The following is a 21920-nucleotide window of genomic DNA, read 5'->3' as shown; positions in this document are numbered from 1 at the left end:
CTTATTGACGATGAAACACAGGAATTGCATCGGAATTAAATTCAAAAGGCACAATGCCGACTTAAGTACAAGAGGACTGACACTCTAACTTTCTATGATTTGAACCTCTCCTGTGTGTCCAGTTTTAGATTCCGATGCTTCACTTCAGGTTTACTGTATCCCTTGGAGCTTCTATTGACGATGAAACACAGAAATTGCATCCGAATTTAATACAAAAGGCACAATACCGTCTTAAGTACAAGAGGAGTGACACTCTAACTCTCCATGATTTGAACCTCTCCTGTGAGTCCAGTATTAGATTCTGATGCTTCACTTCAGGTTTACTGTATCCCTTGGACCTTCTTATTGACGATGAAACACAGAAATTGCATCCGAAGTTAATACAAATGCAATAATGCCGACTTATGTACAAGAGGACGGACACTCTGACTTTCTGAGATTCGAACTTCTCCTGTGAGGTCAGTTTTAGATTCCGATGATTCACTTCAGGTTTACTGTATACCTTTGACCTTCTTATTGACGATATAACATAGAAATTGCATCCGAATTTAATACAAAAGGCACAATACCGACTTAAGTACAAGAGGAGTGACACTCTAACTTTCTATGATTTGAACCTCTCCTGTGAGTCCAGTTTTAGATTCCGATGTTTCACTTAAGGTTTACTGTATCCCTTGGACCTTCTTATTGACGATGAAACACAGAAATTGCATCCGAATTTAATACAAATGCAATAATGCCGACTTAAGTACAAGAGGACTGACACTCTCACTTTCTATGATTTGAACCTCTCCTGTGAGTCCAGTTTTAGATTCCGATGCTTCACTTCATGTTTACTGTATCCCTTGGACCTTCTTATTGACGATGAAACACAGAGTTTGCATCCGAATTTAATACAAAAGGCACAATGCCGACTTAAGTACAAGAGGACTGACACTCTAACTTTCAATGAGTTGAACCGCTGCTGTGAGTCCAGTTTTAGATTCAGATGCTTCACTTCAGGTTTACTGTATCCCTTGGACCTTCTTATTGACGATGAAACACAGAAATTGCATCCAAATTTAATACAAAAGGCACAATGGCGACTTAAGTACAAGAGGACTGACACTCTCTCTTTCTTTGATTTGAACCTCTCCTGTGAGTCCAGTTTCAGATTCCGATGCTTCACTTCAGATTTACTTTAACCCTTGGACACTCTTATTGAGGATGAAACACAGAAATTGCATACGAATTTAATACAAATCGCACAATGCCGACTTAAGTACAAGAGGACTAACACTCTCACTTTCTATGATTCGAACCTCTCCTGTGAGGTCAGTTTTAGATTCCGATGCTTCACTTCAGGTTTACTGTATCCCTTGGACCTTCTTATTGTCGATAAAGCACAGAAATTGCATCCGAATTTAATACAAAACGCACAATACCGACTTAATTACAAGAGGAGTGACACTCTAACTTTCTATGATTTGAACCTCTCCAGTGAGTCCAGTTTTAGATTCCGATGTTTCACTTCAGGTTTAGTGTATCCCTCGGACCTTCTTATTGACTATGAAACACAGGAATTGCATCCGAATTTAATACAAATGGCACAATGCCGATTTAAGTACAAGAGGACGGACACTCTCACTTTCTATGATTTGAACCTCTCCTGTGAGTCCAGTTTTAGATTCAGATGCTTCACTTCAGGTTTACTGTATCCCTTGGACCTTCTTATTGACGATGAAACACAGAAATTGCAACCAAATTTAATAGAAATGGCACAATGCCGACTTATGTACAAGAGGACGGACACTCTGACTTTCTGAGATTCGAACCTCTCCTGTGAGGTCAGTTTTAGATTCCGATGATTCACTTTAGGTTTACTGTATCCCTTGGACCTTCTTATTGACGATAAAACATAGAAATTGCATCCGAATTTAATACAAAAGGCACAATACCGACCTAAGTACAAGAGGAGTGACACTCTAACTTTCTATGATTTGAACCTCTCCTGTGAGTCCAGTTTAAGATTCCGATGTTTCACTTAAGGTTTACTGTATCCCTTGGACTTTCTTATCGACGATGAAACACAGAAATTGCATCCGAATTTAATACAAATGCAATAATGCCGACTTAAGTACAAGAGGACTGACACTCTCACTTTCTATGATTTGAACCTCTCCTGTGAATCCAGTTTTAGATTCCGATGCTTCACTTCATGTTTACTGTATCCCTTGGACCTTCTTATTGACGATGAAACACAGAGTTTGCATCCGAATTTAATACAAAAGGCACAATGCCGACTTAAGTACAAGAGGACTGACACTCTGTCTTCCTATGATTTGAACTTCTCCTGTGAGTCCAGTTTCAGATTCTCATGCTTCACTTCAGGTTTACTGTATCCCTTGGACCTTCTTATTGACGATGAAACACAGAAATTGCATCTGAATTTAATACAAATGGCACAATGCCGACTTAAGTACAAGAGGACGGAGACTCTCACATTCCATGATTTTAACCTCTCCTGTGATTCCACTTTTAGATTCCGATGCTTCATTTCAGATTTACTTTATCCCTTGGACCATCTTAATGACGATGAAACACAGAAATTGCATCCAAATTTAATACAAAAGGCACAATACCGACTTAATTACAAGAGGAGTGACACTCTAACTTTCTATGATTTGAACCTCTCCTGTGAGGTCAGTTTTAGATTCCGATGATTCACTTCAAATTTACTGTATACCTTGGACCTTCTTATTGACGATAAAACATAGAAATTGCATACGAATTTAATACAAATCGCACAATGCCGACTTAAGTACAAGAGGACTATCACTCTCACTTTCTATGATTCGAACCTCTCCTGTGAGGTCAGTTTTAGATTCCGATGCTTCACTTCAGGTTTACTGTATCCCTTGGACCTTCTTATTGACGATAAAGCACAGAAATTGCATCCGAATTTAATACAAAAGGCACAATACCGACTTAATTACAAGACGAGTGACACTCTAACTTTCTATGATTTGAACCTCTCCTGTGAGTAGAGTTTTAGATTCCGATGTTTCACTTCAGGTTTAGTGTATCCCTCGGACCTTCTTATGGACTATGAAACACAGGAATTGCATCCGAATTTAATACAAATGGCACAATGCCGACTTAAGTAAAAGAGGACTGACACTCTCACTTTCTATGATTTGAACCTCTCCTGTGAGTCCAGTTTTAGATTCCGATGCTTCACTTCATGTTTACTGTATCCCTTGGACCTTCTTATTGACGATGAAACACAGAAACTGCATCCGAATGTAATACAAAAGCCACAATGCCGACTTAAGTACAAGAGGACTGACACTCTCACTTTCTATGATTTGAACCTCTTCCTGTAAGTCCAGTTTTAGATTCCATTGCTTCACTTCAGGTTTACTGTATCCCTTGGACCATCTTATTGGCGATGAGACACAGAAATTGCATCCGAATTTAATACAAATGGCACAATGCCGACTTAAGTACAAGAGGACTGACACTCTCACTTTCTATGATTTGAACCTCTCCTGTGAGTCCAGTTTTAGATTCCGATGCTTCACTTAGGGTTTACTGTATCCCTTGGACCTTCTTATTGACGATGAAACACAGAAATTGCATCCGAATTTAATACAAATGGCACAATGCCGACTTAAGTACAAGAGGACTGACACTCTCACTTTTCATGATTTTAACCTCTCCTGTGAGTCCACTTTTAGATTCCGATGCTTCACTTCAGATTTACTTTATCCCTTGGACCATCTTAATGACGATGAAACACAGAAATTGCATCCGAATTTAATACAAATGGCACAATGCCGACTTAAAAACAAGAGGACGACACTCTCACTTTCTATGATTTGAACCTCTGCTGTGAGTCAAGTTTTCGATTCCGATGCTTCACTTTAGGTTTACTGTATCCCTTGGACCTTCTTATTGACGATGAAACACAGAAATTGCATCCGAATTTAATACAAATGGCACAATGCCGACTTAAGTACAAGAGGACTGATACTCCCACTTTCTATGATTTGAACCTCTCCTGTGAGTCCAGTTTTAGATTCCGATGCTTCACTTCAGATTTACTTTATCCCTTGGACACTCTTATTGAGGATGAAACACAGAAATTGCATACGAATTTAATACAAATCGCACAATGCCGACTTAAGTACAAGTGGACTAACACTCTCACTTTCTATGATTCGAACCTCTCCTGTGAGGTCAGTTTTAGATTCCGATGCTTCACTTCAGGTTTACTGTATCCCTTGGACCTTCTTATCGTCGATAAAGCACAGAAATTGCATCCGAATTTAATACAAAAGGCACAATACCGACTTAATTACAAGAGGAGTGACACTCTAACTTTCTATGATTTTAACCTCTCCTGTGAGTCCAGTTTTAGATTCCGATGTTTCACTTCAGGTTTAGTGTATCCCTCGGACCTTCTTATTGACTATGAAACACAGGAATTGCATCCGAATTTAATACAAATGGCACAATGCCGACTTAAGTACAAGAGGACAGACACTCTCACTTTCTATGATTTGAACCTCTCCTGTGAGTCCAGTTTTAGATTCAGATGCTTCACTTCAGGTTTACTGTATCCCTTGGACCTTCTTATTGACGATGAAACACAGAAATTGCAACCAAATTTAATACAAATGGCACAATGCCGACTTATGTACAAGAGGACGGACACTCTGACTTTCTGAGATTCGAACCTCTCCTGTGAGGTCAGTTTTAGATTCCGATGATTCACTTTAGGTTTACTGTATCCCTTGGACCATCTTACTGACGATAAAACATAGAAATTGCATCCGAATTTAATACAAAAGACACAATACCGACTTAAGTACAAGAGGAGTGACACTCTAACTTTCTATGATTTGAACCTCTCCTGTGAGTCCAGTTTAAGATTCCGATGTTTCACTTAAGGTTTACTGTATCCCTTGGACCTTCTTATCGACGATGAAACACAGAAATTGCATCTGAATTTAATACAAATGCAATAATGCCGACTTAAGTACAAGAGGACTGACACTCTCACTTTCTATGATTTGAACCTCTCCTGTGAGTCCAGTTTCAGATTCCGATGCTTCACTTCAGATTTACTTTATCCCTTGGACCATCTTAATGACGATGAAACACAGAAATTGCATCCGAATTTAATACAAAAGGCACAATACCGACTTAATTACAAGAGGAGTGACACTCTAACTTTCTATGATTTGAACCTCTCCTGTGAGGTCAGTTTTAGATTCCGATGATTCACTTCAGGTTTACTGTATACCTTGGACCTTCTTATTGACGATAAAACATAGAAATTGCATACGAATTTAATACAAATCGCACAATGCCGACTTAAGTACAAGAGGACTAACACTCTCACTTTCTATGATTCGAACCTCTCCTGAGAGGTCAGTTTTTGATTCCGATGCTTCACTTCAGGTTTACTGTATCCCTTGGACCTTCTTATTGACGATAAAGCACAGAAATTGCATCCGAATTTAATACAAAAGGCACAATACCGACTTAATTACAAGACGAGTGACACTCTAACTTTCTATGATTTGAACCTCTCCTGTGAGTAGAGTTTTAGATTCCGATGTTTCACTTCAGGTTTAGTGTATCCCTCGGACCTTCGTATTGACTATGAAACACAGGAATTGCATCCGAATTTAATACAAATGGCACAATGCCGACTTAAGTACAAGAGGACTGACACTCTCACTTTCTATGATTTGAACCTTTCCTGTGAGTCCAGTTTTAAATTGCATCCGAATTTAATACAAAAGGCACAATACCGACTTAATTACAAGACGAGTGACACTCTAACTTTCTATGATTTGAACCTCTCCTGTGAATAGAGTTTTAGATTACGATGTTTCACTTCAGGTTTAGTGTATCCCTCGGACCTTCTTATTGACTATGAAACACAGGAATTGCATCCGAATTTAATACAAATGGCACAATGCCGACTTAAGTACAAGAGGACTGACACTCTCACTTTCTATGAATTGAACCTTTCCTGTGAGTCCAGTTTTAAATTCCGATGCTTCACTTCAGGTTTACTGTATACCTTGCACCTTCTTATTGACGATGAAACATAGATATTGCATCGGAATTTAGTACAAAAGGCACAATGCCGACGTAAGTAAAAGAGCCCTGACACTCTCACTTTCTATGATTTGAACCTCTCCTGTGAGTCCAGTTTCAGATTCCGATGCTTCACTTCAGATTTACTTTATCCCTTGGACCTTCTTATTGACGATAAAGCACAGAAATTGCATCCGAATTTAATACAAAAGGCACAATACCGACTTAATTACAAGACGAGTGACACTCTAACTTTCTATGATTTGAACCTCTCCTGTGAGTAGAGTTTTAGATTCCGATGTTTCACTTCAGGTTTAGTGTATCCCTCGGACCTTCTTATGGACTATGAAACACAGGAATTGCATCCGAATTTAATACAAATGGCACAATGCCGACTTAAGTAAAAGAGGACTGACACTCTCACTTTCTATGATTTGAACCTCTCCTGTGAGTCCAGTTTTAGATTCCGATGCTTCACTTCATGTTTACTGTATCCCTTGGACCTTCTTATTGACGATGAAACACAGAAACTGCATCCGAATGTAATACAAAAGCCACAATGCCGACTTAAGTACAAGAGGACTGACACTCTCACTTTCTATGATTTGAACCTCTTCCTGTAAGTCCAGTTTTAGATTCCATTGCTTCACTTCAGGTTTACTGTATCCCTTGGACCATCTTATTGGCGATGAGACACAGAAATTGCATCCGAATTTAATACAAATGGCACAATGCCGACTTAAGTACAAGAGGACTGACACTCTCACTTTCTATGATTTGAACCTCTCCTGTGAGTCCAGTTTTAGATTCCGATGCTTCACTTAGGGTTTACTGTATCCCTTGGACCTTCTTATTGACGATGAAACACAGAAATTGCATCCGAATTTAATACAAATGGCACAATGCCGACTTAAGTACAAGAGGACTGACACTCTCACTTTTCATGATTTTAACCTCTCCTGTGAGTCCACTTTTAGATTCCGATGCTTCACTTCAGATTTACTTTATCCCTTGGACCATCTTAATGACGATGAAACACAGAAATTGCATCCGAATTTAATACAAATGGCACAATGCCGACTTAAAAACAAGAGGACGACACTCTCACTTTCTATGATTTGAACCTCTGCTGTGAGTCAAGTTTTCGATTCCGATGCTTCACTTTAGGTTTACTGTATCCCTTGGACCTTCTTATTGACGATGAAACACAGAAATTGCATCCGAATTTAATACAAATGGCACAATGCCGACTTAAGTACAAGAGGACTGATACTCCCACTTTCTATGATTTGAACCTCTCCTGTGAGTCCAGTTTTAGATTCCGATGCTTCACTTCAGATTTACTTTATCCCTTGGACACTCTTATTGAGGATGAAACACAGAAATTGCATACGAATTTAATACAAATCGCACAATGCCGACTTAAGTACAAGTGGACTAACACTCTCACTTTCTATGATTCGAACCTCTCCTGTGAGGTCAGTTTTAGATTCCGATGCTTCACTTCAGGTTTACTGTATCCCTTGGACCTTCTTATCGTCGATAAAGCACAGAAATTGCATCCGAATTTAATACAAAAGGCACAATACCGACTTAATTACAAGAGGAGTGACACTCTAACTTTCTATGATTTTAACCTCTCCTGTGAGTCCAGTTTTAGATTCCGATGTTTCACTTCAGGTTTAGTGTATCCCTCGGACCTTCTTATTGACTATGAAACACAGGAATTGCATCCGAATTTAATACAAATGGCACAATGCCGACTTAAGTACAAGAGGACAGACACTCTCACTTTCTATGATTTGAACCTCTCCTGTGAGTCCAGTTTTAGATTCAGATGCTTCACTTCAGGTTTACTGTATCCCTTGGACCTTCTTATTGACGATGAAACACAGAAATTGCAACCAAATTTAATACAAATGGCACAATGCCGACTTATGTACAAGAGGACGGACACTCTGACTTTCTGAGATTCGAACCTCTCCTGTGAGGTCAGTTTTAGATTCCGATGATTCACTTTAGGTTTACTGTATCCCTTGGACCATCTTACTGACGATAAAACATAGAAATTGCATCCGAATTTAATACAAAAGACACAATACCGACTTAAGTACAAGAGGAGTGACACTCTAACTTTCTATGATTTGAACCTCTCCTGTGAGTCCAGTTTAAGATTCCGATGTTTCACTTAAGGTTTACTGTATCCCTTGGACCTTCTTATCGACGATGAAACACAGAAATTGCATCTGAATTTAATACAAATGCAATAATGCCGACTTAAGTACAAGAGGACTGACACTCTCACTTTCTATGATTTGAACCTCTCCTGTGAGTCCAGTTTCAGATTCCGATGCTTCACTTCAGATTTACTTTATCCCTTGGACCATCTTAATGACGATGAAACACAGAAATTGCATCCGAATTTAATACAAAAGGCACAATACCGACTTAATTACAAGAGGAGTGACACTCTAACTTTCTATGATTTGAACCTCTCCTGTGAGGTCAGTTTTAGATTCCGATGATTCACTTCAGGTTTACTGTATACCTTGGACCTTCTTATTGACGATAAAACATAGAAATTGCATACGAATTTAATACAAATCGCACAATGCCGACTTAAGTACAAGAGGACTAACACTCTCACTTTCTATGATTCGAACCTCTCCTGAGAGGTCAGTTTTTGATTCCGATGCTTCACTTCAGGTTTACTGTATCCCTTGGACCTTCTTATTGACGATAAAGCACAGAAATTGCATCCGAATTTAATACAAAAGGCACAATACCGACTTAATTACAAGACGAGTGACACTCTAACTTTCTATGATTTGAACCTCTCCTGTGAGTAGAGTTTTAGATTCCGATGTTTCACTTCAGGTTTAGTGTATCCCTCGGACCTTCGTATTGACTATGAAACACAGGAATTGCATCCGAATTTAATACAAATGGCACAATGCCGACTTAAGTACAAGAGGACTGACACTCTCACTTTCTATGATTTGAACCTTTCCTGTGAGTCCAGTTTTAAATTGCATCCGAATTTAATACAAAAGGCACAATACCGACTTAATTACAAGACGAGTGACACTCTAACTTTCTATGATTTGAACCTCTCCTGTGAATAGAGTTTTAGATTACGATGTTTCACTTCAGGTTTAGTGTATCCCTCGGACCTTCTTATTGACTATGAAACACAGGAATTGCATCCGAATTTAATACAAATGGCACAATGCCGACTTAAGTACAAGAGGACTGACACTCTCACTTTCTATGAATTGAACCTTTCCTGTGAGTCCAGTTTTAAATTCCGATGCTTCACTTCAGGTTTACTGTATACCTTGCACCTTCTTATTGACGATGAAACATAGATATTGCATCGGAATTTAGTACAAAAGGCACAATGCCGACGTAAGTAAAAGAGCCCTGACACTCAAACTTTCTATGATTTGAACCTCTCCTGTGAGTCCAGTTTTAGATTCCGATGCTTCACTTCAGGTATACTGTATCCCTTGGACCTTCTTATTAACGATGAAACACAGAAATTGCATCCGAATTTAATACAAATGGCACAATGTCGACTTAAGTACAAGAGGACTGACACTCTCACTTTCTATGATTTGTACCTCTCCTGTGAATCCAGTTTTAGATTCCGATGCTTCACTTCAGGTTTCCTGTATACCTCACACCTTCTTATTGACGATGAAACACAGAAATTGTATACGAATTTAATGCAAAAAGCACAATGCCGACTTAAGAACAAGAGGACTGACATTCTAACTATCTATGATTTGAACCTCTCCAGAGAGTCCAGTTTTAGATTCCGATGTTTCACTTCTGGTTTACTGTATCCCTTGGACTTACTTATTGACGATGAAACACAGAAATTGCATCCGAGTTTAATACAAATGGCACAATACCGACTTAAGTACAAGAGGAGTGACACACTAACTTTCTATGATTTGAACCTCCCCTGTGAGTCCAGTTTTAGATTCCGATGCTTCACTTCAGGTTTACTGTATATCTTGGACCTTCTTATTGACGATGAAACTCAGAAATTGCATCCGAATTTAATACAAATGGCACAATGCCTACTTAAGTACAAGAGGACTGACACTCTCACTTTCTATGATTTGAATTCCTCCTGAGAGTCCAGTTTTAGATTCCGATGCTTCACTTCGGGTTTTCTGTATAACTTGCACCTCCTGATTGACGATGAAACACAGATATTGCATCGGAATTTAATACAAACGGCACAATGCCGACTTAAGTAAAAGAGGACAGACCCTCTAACTTTCTATGATTTGAACTGCTCCTGTGAGTCCAGTTTTAGATTCAGATGCTTCACTTCAGGTTTACTGTATCCCTTGGACCTTCTTATTGACGATGAAACACAGACATTGCATCCGAATTTAATACAAAAGGCACAAAGCCGACTTAAGTACAAGAGGAATGACACTCTCACTTTCTATGATTTGAACCTCTCCTGTGAGTCCAGTTTTAGATTCCGATGCTTCACTTCAGATTTACTTTATCCCTTGGACACTCTTATTGAGGATGAAACACAGAAATTGCATACGAATTTAATACAAATCACACAATGCCGACTTAAGTACAAGAGGACTAACACTCTCACTTTCTATGATTCGAACCTCTCCTGTGAGGTCAGTTTTAGATTCCGATGCTTCACTTCAGGTTTACTGTATCCCTTGGACCTTCTTATTGTCGATAAAGCACAGAAATTTCATCCGAATTTAATACAAAAGGCACAATACCGACTTAATTGCAAGAGGAGTGACACTCTAACTTTCTATGATTTGAACCTCTCCTGTGAGTCCAGTTTTAGATTCCGATGTTTCACTTCAGGTTTAGTGTATCCCTCGGACCTTCTTATTGACTATGAAACACAGGAATTGCATCCTAATTTAATAGAAATGGCACAATGCCGACTTAAGTACAAGAGGACGGACACTCTCACTTTCTATGATTTGAACCTCTCCTGTGAGTCCAGTTTTAGATTCAGATGCTTCACTTTTGGTTTACTGTATCCCTTGGACCTTCTTATTGACGATGAAACACAGAAATTGCAACCAAATTTAATACAATTGGCACAATGCCGACTTATGTACAAGAGGACGGACACTCTGACTTTCTGAGATTCGAACCTCTCCTGTGAGGTCAGTTTTAGATTCCGATGATTCACTTTAGGTTTACTGTATCCCTTGGACCTTCTTATTGACGATAAAACATAGAAATTGCATCCGAATTTAATTCAAAAGGCACAATACCGACTTAAGTACAAGAGGAGTGACACTCTAACTTTCTATGATTTGAACCTCTCCTGTGAGTCCAGTTTAAGATTCCGATGTTTCACTTAAGGTTTACTGTATCCCTTGGACCTTCTTATCGACGAAGAAACACAGAAATTGCATCCGAATTTAATACAAATGCAATAATGCCGACTTAAGTACAAGAGGACTGTCTCTCTCACTTTCTATGATTTGAACCTCTCCTGTGAGTCCAGTTTTAGATTCCGATGCTTCACTTCATGTTTACTGTATCACTTGGACCTTCTTATTGACGATGAAACACAGAGTTTGCATCCGAATTTAATACAGAAGGCACAATGCCGACTTAAGTACAAGAGGACGGACACTCTCACATTCCATGATTTTAACCTCTCCTGTGATTCCACTTTTAGATTCCGATGCTTCACTTCAGGTTTACTTTACCCCTTGGACACTCTTATTGAGGATGAAACACAGAAATTGCTTCCGAATTTAATACAAATCGCACAATGCCGACTTAAGTACAAGAGGACTGACACTCTCACTTTCTATGATTTGAACCTCTCCTGTGAGTCCAGTTTTAGATTCCGATTCTTCACCTCAGGGTTACTGTACACATTGGACCTTCTTATTGACGATGAAACACAGAAATTGCATCGGAATTTAACACTAAAGGCACAATACCGAGTTAAGTACAAGAGGAGTGACACTCTCACTTTCTATGATTTGAACCTCTCCTGTGAGTCCAGTTTTAGATTCAGATGCTTCACTTCAGGTTTACTGTATCCCTTGGACCTTCTTATTGACGATGAAACACAGAAATTGCATCCAAATTTAATACAAAAGGCACAATGGCGACTTAAGTACAAGAGGACTGACACTCTCTCTTTCTTTGATTTGAACCTCTCCTGTGAGTCCAGTTTCAGATTCCGATGCTTCACTTCAGGTTTACTGTATCCCTTGGACCATCTTATTGACGATGAGACACAGAAATTGCATCCGAATTTAATACAAATGGCACAATGCCGACTTAAGTACAAGAGGACTGACACTCTCACTTTCTATGATTTGAACCTCTCCTGTGAGTCCAGTTTTAGATTCCGATGCTTCACTTAGGGTTTACTGTATCCCTTGGACCTTCTTATTGACGATGAAACACAGAAATTGCATCCGAATTTAATACAAATGGCACAATGCCGACTTAAGTACAAGAGGACTGACACTCTCACTTTTCATGATTTAAACCTCTCCTGTGAGTCCACTTTTAGATTCCGATGCTTCACTTCAGATTTACTTTATCCCTTGGACCATCTTAATGACGATGAAACACAGAAATTGCATCCGAATTTAATACAAATGGCACAATGCCGACTTAAAAACAAGAGGACGACACTCTCACTTTCTATGATTTGAACCTCTCCTGTGAGTCAAGTTTTCGATTCCGATGCTTCACTTTAGGTTTACTGTATCCCTTGGACCTTCTTATTGACGATGAAACACAGAAATTGCATCCGAATTTAATACAAATGGCACAATGCCGACTTAAGTACAAGAGGACTGATACTCCCACTTTCTATGATTTGAACCTCTCCTGTGAGTCCAGTTTTAGATTCCGATGCTTCACTTCAGATTTACTTTATCCCTTGGACACTCTTATTGAGGATGAAACACAGAAATTGCATACGAATTTAATACAAATCGCACAATGCCGACTTAAGTACAAGAGGACTAACACTCTCACTTTCTATGATTCGAACCTCTCCTGTGAGGTCAGTTTTAGATTCCGATGCTTCACTTCAGGTTTACTGTATCCCTTGGACCTTCTTATTGTCGATAAAGCACAGAAATTGCATCCGAATTTAATACAAAACGCACAATACCGACTTAATTACAAGAGGAGTGACACTCTAACTTTCTATGATTTGAACCTCTCCTGTGAGTCCAGTTTTAGATTCCGATGTTTCACTTCAGGTTTAGTGTATCCCTCGGACCTTCTTATTGACTATGAAACACAGGAATTGCATCCGAATTTAATACAAATGGCACAAAGCCGATTTAAGTACAAGAGGACGGACACTCTCACTTTCTATGATTTGAACCTCTCCTGTGAGTCCAGTTTTAGATTCAGATGCTTCACTTCAGGTTTACTGTATCCCTTGGACCTTCTTATTGACGATGAAACACAGAAATTGCAACCAAATTTAATAGAAATGGCACAATGCCGACTTATGTACAAGAGGACGGACACTCTGACTTTCTGAGATTCGAACCTCTCCTGTGAGGTCAGTTTTAGATTCCGATGATTCACTTTAGGTTTACTGTATCCCTTGGACCTTCTTATTGACGATAAAACATAGAAATTGCATCCGAATTTAATACAAAAGGCACAATACCGACCTAAGTACAAGAGGAGTGACACTCTAACTTTCTATGATTTGAACCTCTCCTGTGAGTCCAGTTTAAGATTCCGATGTTTCACTTAAGGTTTACTGTATCCCTTGGACTTTCTTATCGACGATGAAACACAGAAATTGCATCCGAATTTAATACAAATGCAATAATGCCGACTTAAGTACAAGAGGACTGACACTCTCACTTTCTATGATTTGAACCTCTCCTGCGAATCCAGTTTTAGATTCCGATGCTTCACTTCATGTTTACTGTATCCCTTGGACCTTCTTATTGACGATGAAACACAGAGTTTGCATCCGAATTTAATACAAAAGGCACAATGCCGACTTAAGTACAAGAGGACTGACACTCTCTCTTCCTATGATTTGAACTTCTCCTGTGAGTCCAGTTTCAGATTCTCATGCTTCACTTCAGGTTTACTGTATCCCTTGGACCTTCTTATTGACGATGAAACACAGAAATTGCATCTGAATTTAATACAAATGGCACAATGCCGACTTAAGTACAAGAGGACGGAGACTCTCACATTCCATGATTTTAACCTCTCCTGTGATTCCACTTTTAGATTCCGATGCTTCATTTCAGATTTACTTTATCCCTTGGACCATCTTAATGACGATGAAACACAGAAATTGCATCCAAATTTAATACAAAAGGCACAATACCGACTTAATTACAAGAGGAGTGACACTCTAACTTTCTATGATTTGAACCTCTCCTGTGAGGTCAGTTTTAGATTCCGATGATTCACTTCAAATTTACTGTATACCTTGGACCTTCTTATTGACGATAAAACATAGAAATTGCATACGAATTTAATACAAATCGCACAATGCCGACTTAAGTACAAGAGGACTATCACTCTCACTTTCTATGATTCGAACCTCTCCTGTGAGGTCAGTTTTAGATTCCGATGCTTCACTTCAGGTTTACTGTATCCCTTGGACCTTCTTATTGACGATAAAGCACAGAAATTGCATCCGAATTTAATACAAAAGGCACAATACCGACTTAATTACAAGACGAGTGACACTCTAACTTTCTATGATTTGAACCTCTCCTGTGAGTAGAGTTTTAGATTCCGATGTTTCACTTCAGGTTTAGTGTATCCCTCGGACCTTCTTATTGACTATGAAACACAGGAATTGCATCCGAATTTAATACAAATGGCACAATGCCGACTTAAGTAAAAGAGGACTGACACTCTCACTTTCTATGATTTGAACCTCTCCTGTGAGTCCAGTTTTAGATTCCGATGCTTCACTTCATGTTTACTGTATCCCTTGGACCTTCTTATTGACGATGAAACACAGAAACTGCATCCGAATGTAATACAAAAGCCACAATGCCGACTTAAGTACAAGAGGACTGACACTCTCACTTTCTATGATTTGAACCTCTTCCTGTAAGTCCAGTTTTAGATTCCATTGCTTCACTTCAGGTTTACTGTATCCCTTGGACCATCTTATTGGCGATGAGACACAGAAATTGCATCCGAATTTAATACAAATGGCACAATGCCGACTTAAGTACAAGAGGACTGACACTCTCACTTACTATGATTTGAACCTCTCCTGTGAGTCCAGTTTTAGATTCCGATGCTTCACTTAGGGTTTACTGTATCCCTTGGACCTTCTTATTGACGATGAAACACAGAAATTGCAGCCGAATTTAATACAAATGGCACAATGCCGACTTAAGTACAAGAGGACTGACACTCTCACTTTTCATGATTTTAACCTCTCCTGTGAGTCCACTTTTAGATTCCGATGCTTCACTTCAGATTTACTTTATCCCTTGGACCATCTTAATGACGATGAAACACAGAAATTGCATCCGAATTTAATACAAATGGCACAATGCCGACTTAAAAACAAGAGGACGACACTCTCACTTTCTATGATTTGAACCTCTGCTGTGAGTCAAGTTTTCGATTCCGATGCTTCACTTTAGGTTTACTGTATCCCTTGGACCTTCTTATTGACGATGAAACACAGAAATTGCATCCGAATTTAATACAAATGGCACAATGCCGACTTAAGTACAAGAGGACTGATACTCCCACTTTCTATGATTTGAACCTCTCCTGTGAGTCCAGTTTTAGATTCCGATGCTTCACTTCAGATTTACTTTATCCCTTGGACACTCTTATTGAGGATGAAACACAGAAATTGCATACGAATTTAATACAAATCGCACAATGCCGACTTAAGTACAAGTGGACTAACACTCTCCCTTTCTATGATTCGAACCTCTCCTGTGAGGTCAGTTTTAGATTCCGATGCTTCACTTCAGGTTTACTGTATCCCTTGGACCTTCTTATTGTCGATAAAGCACAGAAATTGCATCCGAATTTAATACAAAAGGCACAATACCGACTTAATTACAAGAGGAGTGACACTCTAACTTTCTATGATTTTAACCTCTCCTGTGAGTCCAGTTTTAGATTCCGATGTTTCACTTCAGGTTTAGTGTATCCCTCGGACCTTCTTATTGACTATGAAACACAGGAATTGCATCCGAATTTAATACAAATGGCACAATGCCGACTTAAGTACAAGAGGACAGACACTCTCACTTTCTATGATTTGAACCTCTCCTGTGAGTCCAGTTTTAGATTCAGATGCTTCACTTCAGGTTTACTGTATCCCTTGGACCTTCTTATTGACGATGAAACACAGAAATTGCAACCAAATTTAATACAAATGGCACAATGCCGACTTATGTACAAGAGGACGGACACTCTGACTTTCTGAGATTCGAACCTCTCCTGTGAGGTCAGTTTTAGATTCCGATGATTCACTTTAGGTTTACTGTATCCCTTGGACCATCTTACTGACGATAAAACATAGAAATTGCATCCGAATTTAATACAAAAGACACAATACCGACTTAAGTACAAGAGGAGTGACACTCTAACTTTCTATGATTTGAACCTCTCCTGTGAGTCCAGTTTAAGATTCCGATGTTTCACTTAAGGTTTACTGTATCCCTTGGACCTTCTTATCGACGATGAAACACAGAAATTGCATCCGAATTTAATACAAATGCAATAATGCCGACTTAAGTACAAGAGGACTGACACTCTCACTTTCTATGATTTGAACCTCTCCTGTGAGTCCAGTTTCAGATTCCGATGCTTCACTTCAGATTTACTTTATCCCTTGGACCATCTTAATGACGATGAAACACAGAAATTGCATCCGAATTTAATACAAAAGGCACAATACCGACTTAATTACAAGAGGAGTGACACTCTAACTTTCTATGATTTGAACCTCTCCTGTGAGGTCAGTTTTAGATTCCGATGATTCACTTCAGGTTTACTGTATACCTTGGACCTTCTTATTGACGATAAAACATAGAAATTGCATACGAATTTAATACAAATCGCACAATGCCGACTTAAGTACAAGAGGACTAACACTCTCACTTTCTATGATTCGTACCTCTCCTGAGAGGTCAGTTTTTGATTCCGATGCTTCACTTCAGGTTTACTGTATCCCTTGGACCTTCTTATTGACGATAAAGCACAGAAATTGCATCCGAATTTAATACAAAAGGCACAATACCGACTTAATTACAAGACGAGTGACACTCTAACTTTCTATGATTTGAACCTCTCCTGTGAGTAGAGTTTTAGATTCCGATGTTTCACTTCAGGTTTAGTGTATCCCTCGGACCTTCTTATTGACTATGAAACACAGGAATTGCATCCGAATTTAATACAAATGGCACAATGCCGACTTAAGTACAAGAGGACTGACACTCTCACTTTCTATGATTTGAACCTTTCCTGTGAGTCCAGTTTTAAATTGCATCCGAATTTAATACAAAAGGCACAATACCGACTTAATTACAAGACGAGTGACACTCTAACTTTCTATGATTTGAACCTCTCCTGTGAATAGAGTTTTAGATTACGATGTTTCACTTCAGGTTTAGTGTATCCCTCGGACCTTCTTATTGACTATGAAACACAGGAATTGCATCCGAATTTAATACAAATGGCACAATGCCGACTTAAGTACAAGAGGACTGACACTCTCACTTTCTATGAATTGAACCTTTCCTGTGAGTCCAGTTTTAAATTCCGATGCTTCACTTCAGGTTTACTGTATACCTTGCACCTTCTTATTGACGATGAAACATAGAAATTGCATCGGAATTTAGTACAAAAGGCACAATGCCGACGTAAGTAAAAGAGCCCTGACACTCAAACTTTCTATGATTTGAACCTCTCCTGTGAGTCCAGTTTTAGATTCCGATGCTTCACTTCAGGTATACTGTATCCCTTGGACCTTCTTATTAACGATGAAACACAGAAATTGCATCCGAATTTAATACAAATGGCACAATGTCGACTTAAGTACAAGAGGACTGACACTCTCACTTTCTATGATTTGTACCTCTCCTGTGAATCCAGTTTTAGATTCCGATGCTTCACTTCAGGTTTCCTGTATACCTCACACCTTCTTATTGACGATGAAACACAGAAATTGTATACGAATTTAATGCAAAAAGCACAATGCCGACTTAAGAACAAGAGGACTGACATTCTAACTATCTATGATTTGAACCTCTCCAGAGAGTCCAGTTTTAGATTCCGATGTGTCACTTCTGGTTTACTGTATCCCTTGGACTTACTTATTGACGATGAAACACAGAAATTGCATCCGAGTTTAATACAAATGGCACAATACCGACTTAAGTACAAGAGGAGTGACACACTAACTTTCTATGATTTGAACCTCCCCTGTGAGTCCAGTTTTAGATTCCGATGCTTCACTTCAGGTTTACTGTATATCTTGGACCTTCTTATTGACGATGAAACTCAGAAATTGCATCCGAATTTAATACAAATGGCACAATGCCTACTTAAGTACAAGAGGACTGACACTCTCACTTTCTATGATTTGAATTCCTCCTGAGAGTCCGGTTTTAGATTCCGATGCTTCACTTCGGGTTTTCTGTATAACTTGCACCTCCTGATTGACGATGAAACACAGATATTGCATCGGAATTTAATACAAACGGCACAATGCCGACTTAAGTAAAAGAGGACAGACCCTCTAACTTTCTATGATTTGAACTGCTCCTGTGAGTCCAGTTTTAGATTCAGATGCTTCACTTCAGGTTTACTGTATCCCTTGGACCTTCTTATTGACGATGAAACACAGACATTGCATCCGAATTTAATACAAAAGGCACTAAGCCGACTTAAGTACAAGAGGAATGACACTCTCACTTTCTATGATTTGAACCTCTCCTGTGAGTCCAGTTTTAGATTCCGATGCTTCACTTCAGATTTACTTTATCCCTTGGACACTCTTATTGAGGATGAAACACAGAAATTGCATACGAATTTAATACAAATCACACAATGCCGACTTAAGTACAAGAGGACTAACACTCTCACTTTCTATGATTCGAACCTCTCCTGTGAGGTCAGTTTTAGATTCCGATGCTTCACTTCAGGTTTACTGTATCCCTTGGACCTTCTTATTGTCGATAAAGCACAGAAATTTCATCCGAATTTAATACAAAAGGCACAATACCGACTTAATTGCAAGAGGAGTGACACTCTAACTTTCTATGATTTGAACCTCTCCTGTGAGTCCAGTTTTAGATTCCGATGTTTCACTTCAGGTTTAGTGTATCCCTCGGACCTTCTTATTGACTATGAAACACAGGAATTGCATCCGAATTTAATACAAATGGCACAATGCCGACTTAAGTACAAGAGGACGGACACTCTCACTTTCTATGATTTGAACCTCTCCTGTGAGTCCAGTTTTAGATTCAGATGCTTCACTTTTGGTTTACTGTATCCCTTGGACCTTCTTATTGACGATGAAACACAGAAATTGCAACCAAATTTAATACAATTGGCACAATGCCGACTTATGTACAAGAGGACGGACACTCTGACTTTCTGAGATTCGAACCTCTCCTGTGAGGTCAGTTTTAGATTCCGATGATTCACTTTAGGTTTACTGTATCCCTTGGACCTTCTTATTGACGATAAAACATAGAAATTGCATCCGAATTTAATTCAAAAGGCACAATACCGACTTAAGTACAAGAGGAGTGACACTCTAACTTTCTATGATTTGAACCTCTCCTGTGAGTCCAGTTTAAGATTCCGATGTTTCACTTAAGGTTTACTGTATCCCTTGGACCTTCTTATCGACGATGAAACACAGAAATTGCATCCGAATTTAATACAAATGCAATAATGCCGACTTAAGTACAAGAGGACTGTCACTCTCACTTTCTATGATTTGAACCTCTCCTGTGAGTCCAGTTTTAGATTCCGATGCTTCACTTCATGTTTACTGTATCACTTGGACCTTCTTATTGACGATGAAACACAGAGTTAGCATCCGAATTTAATACAGAAGGCACAATGCCGACTTAAGTACAAGAGGACGGACACTCTCACATTCCATGATTTTAACCTCTCCTGTGATTCCACTTTTAGATTCCGATGCTTCACTTCAGATTTACTTTATCCCTTGGACCATCTTAATGACGATGAAACACAGATATTGCATCCGAATTTAATACAAAAGGCACAATACCGACTTAATTACAAGAGGAGAGACATTCTAACTTTCTATGATTTGAACCTCTCCTGTGAGGTCAGTTTTAGATTCCGATGATTCACCTCAGGTTTACTGTATACCTTGGACCTTCTTATTGACGATAAAACATAGAAATTGCATACGAATTTAATACAAATCGCACAATGCCGACTTAAGTACAAGAGGACTAACACTCTCACTTTCTATGATTCGAACCTCTCCTGAGAGGTCAGTTTTAGATTCCGATGCATCACTTCAGGTTTACTGTATCCCTTGGACCTTCTTATTGACGATAAAGCACAGAAATTGCATCCGAATTTAATACAAAAGGCACAATACCGACTTAATTACAAGACGAGTGACACTCTAACTTCCTATGATTTGAACCTCTCCTGTGAGTAGAGTTTTAGATTCCGATGATTCACCTCAGGTTTACTGTATACCTTGGACCTTCTTTTTGACGATGAAACACCGAAATTGCATCCGAATATAATACAAATGGCACAATGCCGACTTAAGTACAAGAGAACGGACACCCTCACTTTCTATGATTTGAACCTCCCCTGTGAGTCCAGTTTTAGATTCCGATGCTTCACTTCAGGTTTACTTTACCCCTTGGACACTCTTATTGAGGATGAAACACAGAAATTGCTTCCGAATTTAATACAAATCGCACAATGCCGACTTAAGTACAAGAGGACTGACACTCTCACTTTCTATGATTTGAACCTCTCCTGTGAGTCCAGTTTTAGATTCCGATTCTTCACCTCAGGGTTACTGTACACATTGGACCTTCTTATTGACGATGAAACACAGAAATTGCATCGGAATTTAACACTAAAGGCACAATACCGAGTTAAGTACAAGAGGAGTGACACTCTAACTCTCTATGATTTGAACCTCTCCTGTGAGTCCAGTTTTAGATTCTGATGCTTCACTTAAGGTTTACTGTATCCCTTGGACCTTCTTATTGACGATGAAACACAGAAATTGCATCCGAATTTAATACAAATGGCACAATGCCGACTTAAATACAAGAGGACTGACACTCTCACTTTCTATGATTTGAACCTCTCCTGTGAGTCCAGTTTTAGATTCCGATGCTTCACTTTAGGTTACTGTATCCCTTGGACCTTCTTATTGACGATGAAACACAGAAATTGCATCCGAATATAATACAAATGGCACAATGATGACTTAAGTACAAGAGGACTGACACTCTAACTTTCTATGATTTGAACCTCTCCTGTGAGTCCAGTTTTAGATTATGATGCTTTACTTCAGGTATACTGTATCCCTTGGACCTTCTTATTAACGATGGAACACAGAAATTGTATCCGAATTTAATAGAAATGGCACAATGTCGACTTAAGTACAAGAGGACTGACACTGTGACTTTCTATGATTTGTACCTCTCCTGTGAGTCCAGTTTTAGATTCCGATTCCTCACCTCAGGGTTACTGTACACATTGCACCTTCTTATTGACGATGAAACACAGAAATTGCTTCGGAATTAAATTCAAAAGGCACAATGCCTACT

This window comes from Schistocerca serialis, chromosome 3, assembly GCF_023864345.2.
Source record: "Schistocerca serialis cubense isolate TAMUIC-IGC-003099 chromosome 3, iqSchSeri2.2, whole genome shotgun sequence".
NCBI lineage: Eukaryota > Metazoa > Arthropoda > Insecta > Orthoptera > Acrididae > Schistocerca > Schistocerca serialis.
Note: the sequence above shows the minus strand (reverse complement) of the source record.